The sequence below is a fragment of the Ambystoma mexicanum genome, chromosome 2q (assembly GCF_040938575.1).
Source record: "Ambystoma mexicanum isolate Mex_15411 chromosome 2q, UKY_AmexF1_1, whole genome shotgun sequence".
Lineage (NCBI taxonomy): Eukaryota > Metazoa > Chordata > Amphibia > Caudata > Ambystomatidae > Ambystoma > Ambystoma mexicanum.
Window position 1 is genome coordinate 323,639,202 of NC_090924.1, and position 13,248 is coordinate 323,652,449.

General features: G+C 47.1%; 1 protein-coding gene across 1 annotated transcript in view; it reads left to right on the forward strand.

The window, feature by feature from the left end:
- The window catches only part of SYNGR3 (synaptogyrin 3), a 347,384-nt gene that overhangs the window by 171,237 nt on the left and 162,899 nt on the right, over positions 1-13,248 (forward strand). The gene's annotated exons all lie outside the window — the stretch shown is intronic.

Consider the following 13,248-nt stretch of genomic DNA (forward strand, 5'->3'; position numbering starts at 1 on the left):
GGGCTCTTTTCCTTCGTGTTATTGGTCATGAGTGAGGGGAGAGCAGTCACCCTCATGAGCATGGTACATTCCCCATTAGCCCATGCTTCTTTGGAAACTTGGCTTATCAACTCAAAAACTGTGCCAGTTCACCTGCAGTGGGCAGCACCACACGATGGACCACAAATGCGGATTCCACATACAAAAGGCAACTTTCTTTTGGCTGACTTGACCTTAAAAAAAGAGCTATAACCTGACTCAATTGCCATATACACCATACCCGTATTGGCAACTAATATGTCATTGTCCTAACCCGCCTCTGCTCTCATAACAGAAAAACACAATCCTGTTTCTACTGATTCCCAAACCCTCAGTTTAACATTCTGTTCCCGCCTCCAGGACTTACTGATCCTGCTTCTATTGTCTCATCCCCGCACCTACCATCTTTCCTCACCCCATGGGGATTGCCTCAATGGTCTGACAGAGTTCAGCTAGCCAGCCGCCCGGAAACAAGAATCACTTCTCTCTCTTACTTTCCATTTCCCCAACCAAACAAAGTAACGTAAGAATTCTAAGGGACTTCTTTAGGCGATACAGACGCTACTTACTGAAAAAAAGCTTTAAAGTGACAGGTCTAAGCTTACATGAAAACACTAACCTTGCTCACTGCATCACAGAAAAAGCCTCGTACCTTTAATCAGAAGGTTCCAATCTTTTCTTATTCTCACCCTCGAAATCCCCAATGTTCACATTTATTACAATGTACCCTCTGTTGATGCCTATATTGCACTCACACTATAGAAAACACCGATTTGGAAACATCACTCTGCAACCCACAATAGTACTATTCCAACTTGTTCTTTTCTGACCAATCCACCTCCCCACTGTTCCCCAGGCTGACACCCGTATGAACTATCACCATCATTGGCCAATGTTGTCAAAACATCCCCATTATCATATTTAGCTTCCTGCTTGCCCTGCCCCCTGCTGCCGGGTCTTGTGCCTCCCCCTGTCCTCTGCTAAACACTTCAGAACAACAATAAAGTCTAAATGAACTTAGTCCTCACCCAATCTTTCGTAACTCGCATAAGGAGCCTTTTGATACCATTCAGTAATGCCACACTCACAGCACCACCAGGATCATTCTCCACCGACATTTACAATGAGTAGGTCCCTGAACCAATAGCCATTTCATTTACGCCAATATGGGCAGAAGCTGGCCCAGCGCCTACGCTACCCCAAGTCCAGATCATCAGCCCACCACATCTTGGCCTAAGCTCTGTACCAAAAAAACTCCTAGCTTGTTTCCTTGCCCACTTTGCAATGGAATGTCTGAAGATCTATGCTTCTGTAACACTACCCATTGCACATTCTTTACTATCTGTGGGGAGCAGTAAAGTGGAGGGGGGATTCGCAGCAGGAGAAATAACAATGTAAAAAAACTTCTCTTTATGCCTTGGGCCTTATTACGAGTGTGGCGAACCTTTTCAAAGAAATACCACAAAATTCAGATACCATCACTGACACTTGTACGCTTGGTAAACCCACCAGATTACGAATGACTGATTGACAGTGTTAATTCCCATTTATGAAGTCTGCATGTCTCCACTGGGGATTTGGAACGTTTATCACAAGCTGTAATTACTGCCCATGGTACATCCTCAATTTCTTGACAGAAGTGTGGGGGGAAATACTCAGCACAGTGCTAGAGGTGTTTCATCCACTTTGGAGCAAAAGCTGGAATATGGTGGTGCAGTCAGGGTAGCAGTGATTCCTGTAGTGCCACGTTCCCACTGCACCACCAAACTCATACTGAGGCCCCTTGTACTTTGCAAATGTCCATCCCCCAAGGTTTTTTTGCTCATATTCCTGTTTACTACTTATGCTGACTCAATCCTGAAAGAATGGGTACCAAAATCTCTGACTGCCACCCCTAAAATCTGTAAATCTCTAGTCCTTTCCTCAGCATCGACAAAACCTGAAATGATGAAACGCCAAATCCATCTTCGTTCTATAAAAATCTCCAGGAGATAACCCTCTTATGAATTCAGACCAGGATTCTCAATAACTGAAAAGTACCATAGTGGTCAGCCTTTTTGTTTTATTTGCATTTATGATTACTTGGATATAATAAGAGAGAATAAGTGGTAAGCCTGTGTGAGCATATGAACAAAGTGGGGCATAGACCAGGGACAAAACAAAAAAAAAAAAACAGGTTGCTGACAAAGGTCATATTAAGGGGACGAGTTCTGCAAACTATGGAAGAATACGGTACAAAAAGCAAAATTACATTATTATGTAGCACTGCAGGGAGTGGTTGGTTCAGGTAGAGAGGATGAGGGGGGAGGCGGCTCACACTGTGGCCAGCAGGTGAAGTTTAAGCAAAGCTGTGAAGGGTTGCACAGTTCCTTATACAAGTTGGAAATTCTGTATCTTCCTAGGTGCCTCAAGACTTCTGGTATCCTCATCGAGAAGGTGTTCCCGCTGGGGGCCAACCCCGACTATCTGGAACTATGTGATGTGGGAACGGATAAGCCATGCACTATATACCCTTGCCTAAACCAGTGGTCTTCAAACTGTGGGGCTTCTCCCAAGGGGGCCCTAAGCATGTCCACAGGGAAGGGGGGGGCAAGGACCTTTAAAAAGGGAGTATGTGACTGTTTTTAATAGAAAATATAAGCAGTTACATCTTGTGGGAGGCCCAGAGCAATATTCTTACTCAAGCAGGGGCTCAGTATAAATAATGTGAATACCACTGGTCTAACCAACGTGTTTCACCCTGAACAAAATGCTATGCGCAAGGCAACCCAACGGATACACTCGCAACAGCTTCAATGCCCTCTCATCCCTGGTCTATTTTCTATTCACGATGGCTACAAATGCCTCCTTGTCCACACTGAAGTTAACTTTCTTTTTACCGCAGGGTCAATGATACCACTAACAGGAAAAACTCCAAAAAGGCAATGCTCAGCTCCTTCCCATTCCGGCTCACTGGCCACTTCATTTTTCTCAGCTCCCTGCTTTATGAGACGGCCACCTGCATTCATTGTGTCAAACACTCTACCTTTTCCCGAAGACAACCTTCCCGAATCCAAACCAATTCCATGAAATGTCAGTCTATCAGCGGGACCATCTCCTGTTGCACTCCCAGCTGGCTAGTTACTTACTTGAAAGCGTCCAACAGCTCCTGACAGTCCCCTTTCTTTCCACTCTTACCCGCCACATGAAAAGCATGCCAGTAGTGCAGCCCCCGAGACCAGTAAGGAAATGGAGGACTACTAGGGATGTGCGCACATGGTGCCAGCTGCACGGGTGCCATCCACTACAACATAAATCATATTCTGATTGCCCCATAACACGCTGTAATCCCTGCTTCCAATCTTGGTTTTAAACTCATCATAAAGCACACCCACACCCACCAGACGCCGAAAATTCATATGCATTTGTAATAATATCCATTTAATTAAATCGTCCTACACTCCTCTCTGGCTAATGTTCACAGTACACAGGAGCATACATTAGAAATGTTTGTTCACAGTTTTCAAGAATGACCAGGTCTTTCTGCCTTTTTACCCCTTCATAGATATGTCCTTGCTCTGTAGCAAATTAACAACATCTACAAATTACCGCCTCCAAATATTTTCTTTCGTTGCCATCAAATGTGCTCTCAAGGGCTTGGTGAGACCCATTTTCTTTAATGTTACTTGCGCTCCCAGCCCACTATCCTTCAACTTATCTACTTCTGCTGATAGAGGCTTGGCTGTTCACTCCAATGTCACTTTTCTTCTCTTTTTTGACACTGCTTGAACTTCCATATTCACCATTTCCTGCCTGTGCCCACCTTCCTGCCTGTGCCCACCTTCCTGCCTGTGCCCACCTTCCTGCCTGTAGACACAACTTTATTTTCTCTGCCCCCCTCGTGTGACAGCGGTGCCCTTTATGTCCTCTCACTCCAACCCTTTAACCCACCCCTTAAACATTCCTTTCCACCCTATCTGCCCCAATCCTCCTCTGAAACTGAATCCCTCTCAACTTCAGGAAGCGGGTGGTACATTTCTGCCACATCACTCCTCCTTTTAACGTCTTCCTCCTTCGTTTCACTACTTGATCCATGACCTACACGCCAACTGTGAAGGCCACCACACACTTCTGCTTCATGTTTGCCTGCTTAACTCTACAACAATTTAGTCTATGGACACCACATGTGTTGCTCCTATTACCGGTCTCCATCCTCTTCCAGTGTAGACACAGTTCCTCATTGTGATTTGTTTGCACAAACACTCTTTTCTCGACCCTACTTTGTACAATGTCCCCTTCTTCTATGCATTCCTCTGTGTTACTAATCCCTTCCTGCCATCCCCCTTCCTCTCCTTCCAGCCATTCAACTCCGTTTCCCTACTCACTTGCACTATCAACATTTAACACTCGGTAGCCAACCTTGTTTCCTTTTGATCATCATTGGGGACACTTTGCACGATGCACTGTTCTGTCATCCTCACCTGCTTCTCCTAATGTTGATGCTGAGACATTGCACTTTCAACCGCAGCTCTCCACTTCATTCTTTCATCTTCTTGGATTGAGTAAGCCATCCCTGATCTCAAACCTCCTCCTCCAATTGCTTGGGAGTGAAACATTGTGAATTCCCCCTCACTGTCAAAACTGGTCTGCCACCTTCTTTGTTGAGCGAACAATCGCATACCTTTTTCACTTACTTTTTATCCCCCAAATGATATTACTGCCACGGTATACCCCGAAAATATTGGGGGGGAAAGCTGAATGCGCAATTACTGTGCTTTCGGCTTGCAACAAAAAATTGAAGCCCATAATGAAGGACATGGGGGGGGAGGTTGCGGGCAAGAAACAAAAAATAAAAAAAACGAGGAAAAGAGAAACGGGGACCCTGCGGCGTCAGCTCCGATCCACGTTAATGGGAGGGAACTGACGCCGCAGGAACAGAGAAGAGTCTACGTGAACACCGTTCAACAGGATTTTGCGATTCGATATTTTCGAATTCGCAATTTCCCGATGCGCGGTAATCACGTAGATCCTACTGCCACATCTGTCTCATCTTTACAGAGCACACTTATCTTAGTTCACCTACGTCTTGCTGTCTCCTTCCTCCATTAACCCCCATTCTTTGGTAAACCTCCTGCCCGACATGGAGCAGTCCCTTACTCTCCAGAATACTTCTGCTCCCCGCCTCCTCCCCTGCCTGGTCAAGTCCTCATACCATCTGAAGCCCCTCTTTCTGTTAGCTCCTCCTGCTAACTTTTCTCTTGCTCTTCCATTGTTCTCCTGTTACACCCTTTTATGATATGATAATGATATGATATATGAAAAGTAACTTATCTCAACATACTTGTGCCCTCTACCACTAATCGTAATCATGGCCCCTCTTATCCCACAAAAGCTCTCTTCTCATGCTCGCGCACTACCTCCTTAATACGTGGCCCTCATTCTCTGATGCACTTTGCTTTATTTCCAATGGGCCCTCTCCTCTAAACTGCCCCTTCGCTACCTCAAGCTCTGTAGCCAATGGTGTCTTAACATTTCTTCTGCTCCATGCCCCTGTATCGATTCCTTCCTGTCCATCTGCACCCTCATTTTCTTCTCATTTCCCCCTATGGGACCCTGGTGGCCACATGCATCCACCCCGCTTCTCCAGTCAAGCATCCTTTTCGAGTGTTGTGGGACCAGCACTCCCATTAATTTGTCCTCCCTACTACCACTCATGCCCAACACTCTTCGTCGCGCTTTTATCAATACACCTGCCTTGTCCATACCCTGCACCCTAGCCACTAGAAATCCCACTGTCCCTGTCATCTGCAGTGAACAGTTAATGTGATAGTGGAAATTCCTCCATCAAAAGCTGCACACAATGCCAGCAGCCGATCTCTCACTTACCACTCCCCAAAGCCTACCAGTGTCTCCAAACAAAAACCTCCTCCCCAGCTGCACTGATGACCGGCATCGTGCAGTTCCTTCTACCAAAGCAGGAGGAGCCTCTAACTCGGAATATGTTGAAAGTGTTTTTAACACCTTTATTTGCAGATTTGCACATGTGCACATTGTGCATACTGCCAGAGAACTGGCATATGCCAACAAGGACTTTATGCAGGTCGCTATCACACAGGGTGTTTGAATGTGAAAGTATTATAAACTATAGTGTAGTCTGCAGAGATCTCAATGTGTGCCATATCGGGTATGGAGTAATTAACCAGTAATAGCTATTAGGTCCACGTCATTTGCATTATGTGCCATGCGCAACTAACATGAGCGCTTATAGTACACGCTTTGTGTGATCTGCTTCAGCATATTTTTAGAATCAAGACTGTAAAATCGTGATGGCAGGTAAGTAAAGTGAATGGTAGTTTTTCAACATTACTAGTTTTAGGAGCCATTAGACTTGTCACATTTCAGCAGTTACTTTTCATGTATATTACTGTTGTGCAACAGAAGAGAAAACATGTACTTCTACCTATTAATTGTGTTGACATATATGTAGATCTCCAGAGATCTTTGCGCATACTGCATGCATATATGTTTGAATTCTGACAGGGCTGTCTTTTTCATCTTTACGCAGACAATAAAATGAATTGCATCTAAATAAGAAATGTTAACATCTACTATTTAAAATGTTGTGCAGCTTCTGGCAATGATTGTGATGTAGCGAAGGGAAATGTATAGCTTCTGCCAGGTAGCCTTTTTACCTCTAGTAGTTTTGTCGGAAAAGAGCTTTTGGGTCCATGTGGGTGGCTTGATAGACCCAGTAGGGGATCCAGAGGACCATTAAAAACAAGGTATTTTTTATAGCTCACCCCCTCACTTATGTAATGCTAGATCCTCATCTGTGGCAGCCAGCGCTCATGGGGGCCTTGGTCTTCTGAAGAGGAACATGAATGCAGCAATCGCGCCCCAGCTGGGGGGGCGTACATGGCTGCGCTTGGGCCGCAGCAAGGGCTGCGGGTCGTTACCGGCATGTATGCCCCCCAGCTGAGGTGTGAGTGCTATCCACACCCTGCGGTTTACCCGGAGTGCAAATCTTTTTTTTTTCTTCGGGAGATGGTCTCCGCGCTATTGCGCAAACCCAATCTCTTGAGGGGGTGGGGGAGAATATGGCTGCTGCTATTGGAAAAGGGACTTATTCCCTTTTCCATTCTCATGGCGGCAGCCACGGGTGGGAGGAGTACCATGTAAGTATGTGTGGGGAGGGGGGGGTGCAGAGGCAAAGGGTATGCTTTCTTTTGGGGTGTGGGGCGGCAAAAGGGAGAAACTGCCTGTTGCATCCCCACATTAAAAGAAATGGTGGTGCCACCCGGAGAAGGGCCTTGGGTGGCTGGAAACAGCAGTTGGTACACTGCGTAGTCACGCTTGCTGCTCCAGCCACCTCAGTGGCTCAGCGACCTTCCTCAGTTGCGAATGAGTGGAGAATAGACCACTGGAGGGACAAATGCATGTGACCAGTCTTCTGAGTAAGTGTGCATGTTTAGGCGATTCACACAGCAGTTGATTTATTTAGCATCAGAGCCCTTACCCAGTGCCATTTAGGGATCTAATATTTCAAGATAATTAACTAAACCACTAAGCAAACCCCTTTGTTTTAAAACTGCTTGGTTTATTTCCATAATGTCTGCTTGTTAGACATTAAACATGTTTTTGCTTTTTTACTGTACCTCCATTTTCTTCTCACATCACACACAACTAGGTGCATGGTTGTGTCCAATAATGACTACAAGGAGGGCACTTATCACAGTTTCTTTAGTTTATTTATTTATTATTTATTTTATTTATTTGTTACACGCCCAGACCCTCAGGTGTCACGGCGAGGTTATAAGACAGCTTAGAAAATAGTCATGTTCAAACATTACATTGGTTACATTGCATGATATAGGTTACAATATATTAACAGCACTAAACAGGGTCATAAGTATTTACAACAGTATCCGGAGGAAGGTGTCCTATCCTTGGGTGCTAATATTGGTTGAATAACCAGGTTTTAAGCAGTTTTTTAAAGATCGTGAAGGAGGATGCTTTTTTGATGATGATAGGAAGGGAGTTCCAGTGTTTGGGGGCTAAGGTGGTGAAGCTGCTGCCCCCTGCTCTTGTGGTTTTGAATCGGGTTGTGTCTTGAAAACAAAGGTGATTCTTGGTGGGTCTCACATCACTTTCCGTTCTGGTCTGTGCTTTAATTGGACTAGGGCTTTTCTGAGCTCAGCCATGGCAGGGTCAAAACATTTTTTTCACATTGGGCTCTAGTATATCTCCTGGCGGATTTCCCCAGCCTGATTTCCCTGAATGCTAAAAGTCGATGAAAGGGTGAGTGAAAATATTGCTCTTCCCCAGTAAATGCCACTATAGCCCATTTTTAGAATTGCAACATTCACACATTTGGAGTTCGATAATTTATTTTGTAATATTCTGAAGGGAAAATATGATATAGAGAAAACATTTTTTGTTTATTATTTCAGATTATCATGTTCAAATCCAGAAACTAGAGTGATTCAATTAATACATAAAAGTCATTGATTTCTGTTAGCAAGAGCTGAGAGATTGGATGCTGCACTGAATAATGTTGATTTTGTTATCTATATATGAATATGTTTTATTGAAGTCAACTTTTTGAGTACTGACTGTTGTGTGGTGCACTGCTGCTCTGCCGGCGCTCCAGCCCAGTGTGTGAGTGGCCCGGAGCCATCGCGTGGGTGCGCGTGCGGGGCAGCTTAAACACACATCCAGACATGTGCTTCTTTCGCCCATGACTGCCCTTCAGTTGCTGGAGGCACACCACAGCGTTTATTCTATGTCACCACGCTCGCGTGGTGACGTATACACAACATCCCTCTTTTTTTCCCCTTTGACAAATAGAACAAACATATATACAACACTATCACAGCGCTCCCCTCCTCCCAAATCCATGTTAGCGCACATAGTCACTTAGCTTGTCAGGAGGCCTTGGCACCGCCCTCAGGTGGTAACGGCCGTGCTGCCGGCACGCTGGATCCAGGGGAGGGATAGTAGGCGATGCCTCTTTTGCCTGGCGGGCCAGGCTAACAGCATTGGCTGGACTGGGGCCTGGTGTCACCCTCCTTCTCACCCCAGCCTTCCTATGTCGGTTGGGCTGGTGGTCTGGTGCCATCCTCCTTCTCGGCTCTGTGCTGTCACCATCATCTCTTCCTCCATTGCCTGCCCGATGTTCATCTGATCTTGCTCCACTCTCGATACTGTCTGGGTATTTTCTTGAACCACAATGCGTTCATGGTGATTCGGCTCCCTTCAAGGCATGCCGTGATCATGGTTCCTCTCCTTTCGGTCACTGTCCAGGTGGTGGTCTCGAAAGGGCTCACCAGGTTGGTCCTCGATGGGTTCTGAAGGACCAACACCTGGTCCCCAACTTTGAAGTGTGACCTCCTGGCTCGTCTTTTGCTGCTCGTATGCTTGTTAGCTCATACCCTCTGGTCCTGTGTCCTCTGCCTGTCCACAAATGTTGCCTTGTTGTGGCGGTGGTTCGGTATGGAGGAATGTAGAATTGTTCTGAGCATGATGTCAGCCAGGGGGGTGTCGGTTGACGCATGCAGGTTTAACCTGTAGTTTGGGAGGAAACAATACAGTTTGAACTCCCACGGGCCGGCCTGGGCCTTCGCAATCCAGAGGACCTTGTTAATCGTTCTCATGAAACGTTCTGTGTCACCGTTCGCCTAGGGCCAGTGCGGTGTGATGAGGTGGTGTGTAATTTGAGGATCGTCCATGTATTTTGCTAAATCAGCCCCTTGCAATGGTGGCCCATTGTCACTTTTTAGATATCTGGGTAGCCCGTGTGTCGCAATATTTTTTTCTAGGGCTGGCACTACTGCCTCCGCCACCATTGAATGGACCACTTCCACCTCTGGGTATCGAGAGTGTTCATCGATGGTGACTAGGAGCTAGGTCCCCTCTTGTACCATGCAGAAGTCGACACTCACTGATTCCTAGCGTTACATGCCACTTGGGGCGGATTGAATTGGCTTTGGTAGCGATGGTGTTCCCGTGGTCAGGCACGGGAGGCATAAAGAGATGATGGCCTCGACCTTTGCGCCGATCTGCGGGAAGTACGCTTGGGGCCTCATTATGAGGTTGGCAATAACCCACCAGTGCCACCAGCAGGTTGGCGTCAGCTCTGTAACACTGTTTCCACTACCTGAGACATTACAAGTCCCAGCGGCCCAGGATCTCAGGCGGCGGAAATCTATGGGAGCGGGGAGATGGAAGCACCGGCACTGTTGCTAACAGTGCAAGTGCTTCTGTGAAAACTGTGCCTACCGGGGCCGATGCACCCGGCAGGTCAGACCTGTCAGGCGCAGAGGCCCCGGCAGGCACAGTTGTAGTCTGCCGGTCCGAAATGAGTGCCGGTACGTTGCTACCGGCACCCTTAATTCCAGACCAGCAGAGTTGTAATGTGACCCTTGATCTCTTATCCGTGCTTTGGTCCTCACCATGCCCTGATGGCACCATGCCCATGAGGCCTTCATCCGTGATGGAGAGCTCATGGCAGATGGTGAAAACCCCTGTTAGGAAGTCTTTTGCAATCAGGGAGCGGTTGTAGTTGTTTTGAGGAAAGAGTTCCACACCCCTGCTAGGATGGCGTTTTTTGTCAGGGTGCAACAGGAGTCACTGTTCGTGGCTTCCACCAGTTCATCAGTGCTCACAGCCTTTGGTTTTGTTGCTTCCATGATCAGGCATATGTGTTCCTCTGTTTCTGCGGACTTCGAGATTTCAGCCTTGGTGGGGGCGCGTCGGTGTCTGGATAGAAAATCTGCGGGGTTGTCTGCACCCGGTCTGTATATGAGGGCAAACTCATATTGTCGCAGTTGCAGCAGCCATTTTCCGATTTGTGCCGGGGGATGTGGTGTTGAGCCTGTAAAAATGGGAATTAGCGGTTTCTGGTCTGTGAAAGTATTGAATTGTCGTCCATATAAGTGTCGATGGAAATGTCAGCACCCACAGAGGATGGCAATTGCTTCCTTCTCAATGTGTGAGTAGCGTTGTACTGTGAGCTATGTATGCCTACGCCACTGATTGCATGTCTCCTGTCAGGGTGGTTTGAACCAGTACCGCCCCCAAACCCACAGGGCTCGCGTCCACGTATAATTCTGTGTGTAAGTGGGTGTCGTATTAGGCCATGGTGGTGTTGGCTATCAGCAATTCTTTAATGCTCTCAAAAGCCCCTTGGCACGGCTTTCTCCACTCCCACTTGGTATGTGATTTGGTCAGAGCCCGCAATGGTTCTGAGAGTGTGGCCAGATTGTTGATGAACCTCCCGCAGTATATGGCAATCCCCAGGAAACTGCAGACCTCTGTGGGCATTGTAGGTGGTGCAGCTCCCCTGATGTCGGCTACCTTGAGGTGGTCCGCCGACACACCCCTGCTGTTGAACACAGACGAAAAACATTAGTTCCTCCTTGAGGAACACTTGTCCTTGTGGATGGTCAAACCAGCCTCCTCCAACCTGTCGAAGAGTGCTGCTAGCCTAACCACGTGCTCTTCTTTGTTTTTTGGCATGTACCAAGATGTCATCACTGATATTGAGGACTCTTGGAATTCTTGTAGGACGGTGTGTATTGTTTGTTGGAAGACCTCTGCTGCGGATGATATCCTGAAATGTAATTGCTTGTATCTCCTTAGCCCCAGGTGCGTTGAGAATGTGGTTACATACCTCGAGTCTTTGTGTACCTTGAGCTGGTGATAGCCTGCTTTGAGGTATACTTTGGAGAATACTTTGGACCCTGTGAGGTCTGCGATTATTTCATCGAGTTTTGGGGTGATGTGTCTTTCTTGGTTATGGCTACGTTGGTCAGATGCATGTCTATCCATATTCTGATCTTCCCTGGTTGCTTGGGTTTCTTTGTCACCACCATCGGTGAGACCCATGGCATTGGTCATCTCACCTCTTCTATCAAGTTCGCGTAGTTATTTGGCAACCATGTCCCTCATGCTGAACGGTGTCCTCCAGTGTCGTACTGCTTGCGGCTGCATGGTTGGGTCGACATGCAGTTTTATTGTCTTGCGTTTTAAATACCCGATCCCCTCAAGTAGCTTGGAATGATTTGACAGGAGGTTTCGGATTTTGTCATCGTCTGAGATGTCGCAGATGAATCTGATCAGTCCGAGGTCTTCCGCCGAGTCCCAACTGAGTAGGCATTCGATGCCTGCGTCTACAACGTATATCTTTGACTAGATTCTCGGTCCCCCATCCCTGCTGAGTGTAGTGCGGAATTGCCCAACCACCGGCAAAGGCTTCCTGCAGCCATAGGCATACAGTTGTTTGTTTGTGTAATTCAGTGCTGGTTGGGGCTCAATTGCTGCAGGGTATCGAGGGGTATCATGTTCAATGAAGTTCCAATGTTGATTGTCATTGTCACCTCCTGCTCTCCCACTCGAATATTGCATCTCGATCTTTTATTCTTCTTCCTGGTTTTCTGGTCTCTTTGCACTAATGCAGAGATTAGGTGTCCTTTCCTTTTCCGGGGCTGTTGAACAGCAACTGCTGCCATTGTCTTGCTCTCTTCGTCTTCTGACTCCGCCAATGAGGAGTCGTTTTTGGCCTCGGTCTGCTATGTGCCTTAGCTCGATTTCTGTCCTTGGGTGTCATCTTCCCAATTGGTGGTTGCTGGCCTGTGGGGTTACTCGAAGATCAGCAGACTCTGGCGTAGTGGTCAATATGGCCGCATGTGTTGCACGTGGTGCCGTCTGCTGGGCAGTTGCATTTTCCATGTCATTGTCTGCCACACATCCTGCAGTCATTGGGGCCAGGGATTCTGGGTCGCCATCCAGGAGTTTGGGTGGGGCCATTGTCATCTCCTCGTGGTGGTTGGTTTGTGACTGCTGCAATCCTCGAGGCCGGTGTCACCTGTAATCTTTGTATGCTTGTGCTCATGTGAGCAGCCCTTGCATGTGAAAGTTCTCTTTGGTGGCCATATTCCAGGAAGCAGGACAAAGGAATTCCTTTCTCGCTCAGTACATTTCTCCATTTCTCCAAAAACGTCCCATTGATGATCTGCTGTCTAATTTCCTTGTTCACACTTTTGTACTCCCACAACGGTACTAGCAGCTGCAGCTGGGTGTGGCAGGCGTCGAGTGTTTCTGCTCCACCTTGAACTGTCGTACAGAAATGGAAGAATTCATAATCTTGGATGAGCTTGCGCATGAAGTGATGTGTGTGAGTGTCTTTCAACGCTTAATATACGTCATATGTGTTGGATGGGCATGGAAGTGAGTTGAAGATGTGTAATGTGT